We start from the raw sequence: 7,275 nt of genomic DNA, 5'->3' as shown, positions 1-7,275 counted from the left end.
TTTATTCATTTATTTACAATTTATTTTATTGACCATGGTAACACATATTCCATTTATTATTTTGATGACATCCTATCACATAGTCACATAATATCTAGAGTTGTAGACATGTTCTCCAACATGTCTGACACCCAGAATGCTCAGAGCAAAGGAAAACAGGTGTCACACTCTGCTTCTTACTCCATGATCCAATTGTTGACAGTGCTGGGATCTGAACTCAGGGACTAGCAGACCCAATTCATGAATGGGTGTGTCAAAAAGGCAACCTCTAGCCCAGGAAACTGCCAGGCAGTTCCCAGACCCTGACATTGAGCCACAGGGGTGGACAAAATAGACATACATGGATAGGCAGGTGGTAGTACACCAATAAATATATATTTGTATAGAGTGCCAGAGACATCTACCTAGGATTCAATGACATCAACTGCATTCCTACCAACTCTTAGGTAGTTACTATGCCACCATTGAAGGAATAGGATTCTTTTCATTCTAAATAAACTATTCAATAAGATCAGTCAGCATCCTAGGATCATTGTGTCTAATTTTAGACTAGACCCATCCATGGGGAAACTTCTCAATCAAGAGTTTGCTCACATTCCATCGGTATTCCGATGCATAGGAATGAGTCTCTTGGGAAATCCCCCGATTGGTTGGTGTCAGGACCAACTTGAACTCAGGGCCAACATTGCTGCATGGGACTATGGCTTCCCTGATAGCCCACTAGCCTTCGCCAATGCAAGGTGAAGTACCCTTTGTAGGCGAGTCATTCAGAGCCAGGATGATCACCGTGGAAAGGAAACCAATGTCAAAAATCCATCCCGCGGCTTTTTTTCTGTGTGTGTGTGTGTGTGTGTGTGTGTGTGTGTGTGTATTTTCCTCCAAGACTTCACAGCCTAAGATCCCAGGGTTGGCTATGGGCCCATGGCAGCCCGCCACCCTGAGGTTACTGAAGCTGAGGCCATTATATTCCTAAATTCATAATTTAAACATAGGATCTATATTGACATACATGTGCAGATAGCAACCTGCATTTAGTGCATTTCTTCTCCTAAATTTGTGTCTAATTCATGGAGATATTGTGTATTTTACTGAGTATGGTGACAGCTATAACTGTGCTGACATGGATGACAACCTGTTCCCATGGTTATACGGTTGCCTATGTTTTCATTCTCCATCCTAGGTGAGACCCAGGACTTTCACAGGAGAGGAAAATAGGTGCAACGACTGGCTTCTGACATCAGGATGAATCTTTTGTCAGTGCTGGGATTTGAACTCAGGTCTGGGTAACTCTGTTGCACTGTGGGGAAGGGAAGGCTCACCATCCTTGAAAACAAGAATGTCAGGCCTGGTCCAGGGCCTTATTCGATGCCCTAGCACTGGACAAAATAAGAAGCCCAGCTCTTTTATGCATAGCATCTCTATTTACATACAGGTGTGGTATGTGTCTTGTATTCAGTGTAGTTATTCTTTTTATTTTGTGTCTTTTTCAAGGATGTATTGAGTATTTTATTGAGCATAGAATGACATATAAAACTGTGCTGACATGGATGACAATTTATTCCCACAGGTGTAGAGTTGCTTATGCTTTCTTGATTCTTGCTGAGACCCAGCACTTGCACAGTACAGGGAAACAGTTGCAAGGATTGGCTTCTCAAATCAGGATAAACCTTTTGGTAGTGCTGGAATTTGAACTTGGGGTCTAGGAAGCCCAACAGCCAAATAGGTCCACATGAGCCAATCAGCTTTTGAGCCACTAAGGATCTAGGCCATACCCAGGACCTGAGATCGAGCCCCAGGGTGGGAATGGGGCAAAATATTCATCCATTCATAAGCTGAAGCTAGTATGCTAATTACCTATTTGGATAGAGTAGGAGATGTAGTGAGCTGTGTTCGTATCCAATCTACCATTTGAGTACTGATTCTTGGATCTTTCTCAATGCCTCCAATTCCTGAATGTGATTCTTATTGTCACACTTATGAACTCTTAATTAAAACTAATTGTTGTGCCCTACATCTTGCCTATCATTTCCTATGAGAATCATGCATGAACTAAATTCTTCCCTAGGCCTGAATTCAAGCACCTCATAACATTTATAGACATGTTAAATATATGATTTATACTTACATCAATATATTCAGTCTATATCATGTTTTTTGGAGTGATACATTATATTTTATCATTTATTTAGTTAGTTAGCATTTATTTTATGGACTGTGAGTACACCTATAACATTTATTGCATTTATTCCCATCTATTCCATAGCATGTAGCTTTGCAGACATATTATGAACTTGTACAGAAAAGGAAAACAGGTGTCACCGTTGAAATCTTACACCAGGAAGAAATTTTTGGTAATGATGAGACCTGATGTGAAGGCCTGAGAGGCCCAATTCATGAATGAGTGAGTGTCAACTCCACAGCCTCTAGCCCATTCAGCTTCCAAGTGGATCTCAGGACCTGGGATCAAGACCCAGGTTTGGCCAAAATAGCAGTAACTTTTTATGACGATGGTGGTAAATAAATAAATATAAATTTATTTATTTATTTTGGGGTTGCATCATGGGGCCTGAACTCTGGGCCTGGGCGCTGTCTCTCAGCTCTTCAGCTTAAGAATAGCACTCTACCATTTGAGCCACAGTGCCACGTCTGGGTTTTTACTTTTTGCTTATGTGGTACTGAAGAATTGAACCCATGGCCTCAGGCAAGCAAGGCAAGCACTCTACCACTGAGCCACTTTCCCAGCCCAAATATAAATTTAGATATTGAGGTACTGCCAGAGGTGTCTATCTAGTATTCAATGACATATATTACCTTCCTACTGATTCTCATGTATTTAGTTAGGACTCCATTTAATCAATAGTATTCTTTTAATGCATAATAAACTACGAATTAAAATCAAACCCTGTCCAGTGATTATTGGGTCTAATTTTATGCAAGACTGATTGATGGACTACCCTTTCAACCATGATATTAATCACATTCCTCTTGTGTTCTTATGGACAAGCAATAGTTTCTTAGGCTCTTCAACCCCTTGTAAGTGGCATGACCCCGGTTCGAACTCAGGGCTTAGTGTTCACGTTGGCCTATGGCTTCATTGACAGCGCCAGCCTTCAGAAATGCCAGGTGACCTACAGGTTGCAGCCATGTCATTCACACCCCGGATGGTCAACCTGCATGGAAGGAGAACAGAACCTGCTGACCTTCCGCGGTTTGTGGCTTTTTTTCTATGCTGTTTTCATTTTGTTTCCTGTGAGCCCCTGAGGCCTAGGACACCAGGATGAGCTGTGAGTCCAGAAGCTGCACCATTCCAGCCTAGGGTGATGGAAACTGAGGCAGAGTTGCCACAACCTGAGTTCAAGCCCCGTGCTTGGCAAAAAATTAATTAATTCATTAACAACACTATTGAATCTCCCTGTCTTGGATTTTGTGCCATTTTGTTGTCTACCAGGCCAGGGATGTCACCTTGGGATCTGAGTAACTCTGATGCACTTGGGGCAGGGGGTGGAAGAAAAGGGAAGCTCTCCTCCCTTGAAGACAAGGAATTCAGGCCTGTTCCCTAAGCCTGAATTCAAGCCCCAGCCTTGGAGAACATAACATTTATAGACGTTTTTATTATATCATTTATACTTACATCCATACATTCAGTCTGTATCTTGTTTGTGGAATGATTCATTATATTTTATTATATATTTATTTGTTTACCATTTATTTTATGGATTGTGAGTGCACCTATAACATTTATTACATTCATTCAAATCTATTCCATAGCATGTAGCTTTGCAGACAAATTATAAACATCATACCTGACACCCAGCACTTGCATAGAAAAGGAAAACAGGTATCACACTTGCAATCTTACTCCAAGAAGACATTTTTAACAATGCTGGGACCTGAACTGAGGGCCTAGAGGCCCAATTCACAAATGTGTGAGTGTTAGCACGGCAGCCTCTAGCACATTCAGGTGCCAGGTGGAACCCAGGACCTAGGATGAAGACACAGGTTTGGCCAAAGTAGCAATACTTCTCTATGCAGATGGTGGTATAAAAATAAACATATATTTAGATATTTAGATATTGCCAGTGATGTCTATCTAATATTCAATGACATATACTACCTGCCTAGTGATTCTCAGATATTTAGTGAGGACTCCATTTAATCAATAGTATTCTTTTAGGGGCTGGGAATGTGGCTCATTTTGATAGTGCTTGCCTTGCATGCATGAGTCCCTGGTTCGATTCCTCAGCAACACACAATCAGAAAAAGCCGGGAATGGCGCTGTGTCTCGCATGGTACCGGGCTAAACCAGAGCTGAAATGCTGAGGGACAATGCCCAGGCCCAGAGTTCAGGCCCCACTACTGAAAACACACACACATTCACACACACACACACACACACACACACACACACACACACACAGATTATTACTTTAATGCATAATAAACTATAAATAAAATCAATCCACATCTTGTGAATTCTGGGTTTAATTTTATGCTAGACTAATTGACAAACTATTCTTCCAACCATGACATTGACGACATTCCTCTGGTGTTCCTATGGACAGGCAATAGTTTCTTATGCTCTCCAGCCCTTTGTAAATGTCAGGGCCGGAATTCAAACTCATGGCCCAGGTGTGCAGATTGGCCTATGGCTTCACTGACAGCCTGCTGACAGCAATTCCAGGTGACCTACAGGTTGCAGTTGTGTCATTTGGAACCGGGATGGTCACCATGCATGGAAGGAAAACCAAGAAACCTCTAACAGTTCGCAATTCATGGCTATTTTTCCTTGCCATTTTCACTTTTTTTTCCTGTCAGCCCCTGAAGCATTGGATCCCAGGATGGGCTGTGGGTCTAGAGGCTGCACCAACCCAGACTAGGGTGATGGAAGCTGAGGCAGAGTTGCCACGACCTAACTTCAAGCTCCGTGCTTGGCTAAATAAATAAATGAAATATAGAAAATAAAATAAAATAAATTTTAAAAATTTAAAAATATGGCTTGGAATGCGTGCTCATTTTTTTTTTCTGCCAGGCCTGGGATTTGAACTTGGAGTCTGGGAAACTCTAAGGCACTGTGGGGAATGGGGAAACTCACCCTCTTTGAATACATGCAATTCAGGTCTGTTCCCTAGGACTGAATTCAATCCCCAGCCCTGTAAATTAATTTTCATCCACATTTGAAATTATTAATATCTACATACTTATATTTACTGCATATTGCTTTTTTGTATTATTCATTCATTATATTTATTGACTATTATTACACTTATAACACATTTTAATTTACTACATCTTATGAAAATTATACAGATTTGCATATATATTATATATCTTACTTCAGACCCAGGACATTCACAGAAATACTATAGTAGATGATGCCATGCTTAGAAAAGCAGAAAGAATACACCAACTGAAGTCTAATTTACTGAAGTCTAATTTATCCCTAGGCACCACAGTGGCTCTCATCTGTAAGCTACTCAGGAGGCTGAGAACTGGAAGATGAAATTTCAAAGCCAATGAATGCAGAAAAGCCTGAGAGATATCATCTCCAATTAACTGGCAAATGCCAGGCTACAGGCATAGCTGAAGTGGTAGAAAATCAGCTATGAATAACAAAGCCAAAAAGAGCAAGCTGACTTCAAATGTGAGGAGAGGAGGTAGGGGAATAAAAAGCAGAGAAATCCTCCAAAAACAGAGAACAAAACGACAATACATAAATAAATCCCACCTAATTTAAGGTACCAACCAAACTGAAAAAAAGTGAAGCTTGTGCAGTTGTATAACTGTACATGAGCACATAAGCTCTTAGGTGCACTTCAAAGCTATGTTTTTAATAATATATATGTATATATATTTATAATGTATGTATATATAGATAGATAGATAGATAGATAGATAGATAGATAGATATAGATATATATATCTTTAAATAAACTAAGAAACCAACCAATGAATAAATACTTCTGAATTAGTACCTTAACCATGGCATTATAAATTATTTATACTAAAAGTGTATTCCAAGTTTCTTTTCTCAAAATCAATCTTTAAAAAGTTTGTCCATGTTCCTGGCACCGGTGACTCAAGCCTATAATCCTAGCTACTCATAAGCTGTGATCTGAGGTTGCTGGTTCAAAGTCAGCCCAGGCAGGAAAGTCCGAGAGACTCTTATCTTCAATAAACCACTAGACAACCGAGGTGGCACTGTGACTCAAGTAGTAGATCACTCGCCTTGAGCTGAAGAGCACAGGCATAACCCCTGAGTTCAAGCCCCAGGACCAAAAAATAAATAAAAAACGAAGTTTGTTCATGCAGATCATAAAATTCTAACATTCTGAGCTTTAGGAAACTTTTCTGCCAGGGTCTTATGCTCTTTAGGCAAGTACTCCACTACTGAGATACATCACAGTCCCATTGTTTTGTTTTTCATGTTAATATCCAGTTTATTCCCAAAATGCTTAGAAGTACCTACTGTCCTCACAGAAGTGAGGTTTTATTCAGAAACCCAACCTTTTGTGCTATGAGGACTCCCCTAGTGTATTTCTTGGTAGGCACTGAGGAAAACTCATATGACACAAATGCAGAGAGTTTATAATAGTAGAAATAACTGTAAATAGAAATAAATTCAACAGTCCGGACATTCTAGGGAGAAATGATGTCCTTATTTTCATTCTCATTCTTCAAGGCAGATGGTCAAAATAGAAACACCAATGTGCTATACTGAAATGTAAAAGTTTAAACTCTTTTTTGAAAAATTCTCATGTTATAAAATCAATATGTATCAAATAAAGGTAAAGTGAACTTAAAAAAATATTAAAAATTCTAATGAAGCTCCCTAGCTTGGAATGTGTGCCATTTTTTTTTTTTTTTGTCAGTCGTGGGGCTTGAACTCTGGGCCTGGGCACTGTCCCTCAGCTCTTCAGCTCAAGGCGAGTGCTCTACCACTTGAGCTACAGCGCCACTTCCTGTTTTCTGGTGGTTTATTGGAGAGAAGAGTCTCACGGTCTCTCCTGCCAGGGCTGGCTTTGAACTGCGATCCTCAGATCTCAGCCTCCTGAGTAACTAGGATTACAGGCGTGAGCCACCAGCGCCCAGCTATGTGTGCCATTTTTTTGTCTGCAAGTCTTGGAATTTGAACCCGGGGTCTGGGTAACACTGTTGCACTGTGGGGAAAGGGGAAGCTCGCCATGCTTGAAGACCAGGAAGTCAGGCCTGTTCCCTAGGCCTGAATTCAAGCCCCAGACCTGGAAAATGTACTCTTTATATACATTTTAAAGATAG

This window comes from Dipodomys spectabilis, unplaced genomic scaffold (assembly GCF_019054845.1).
Source record: "Dipodomys spectabilis isolate Male_0828 unplaced genomic scaffold, ASM1905484v1 ptg000446l, whole genome shotgun sequence".
Lineage (NCBI taxonomy): Eukaryota > Metazoa > Chordata > Mammalia > Rodentia > Heteromyidae > Dipodomys > Dipodomys spectabilis.
The sequence above is the reverse complement of the archived record's forward strand: the minus strand, read 5'-3'. Positions refer to the sequence as shown.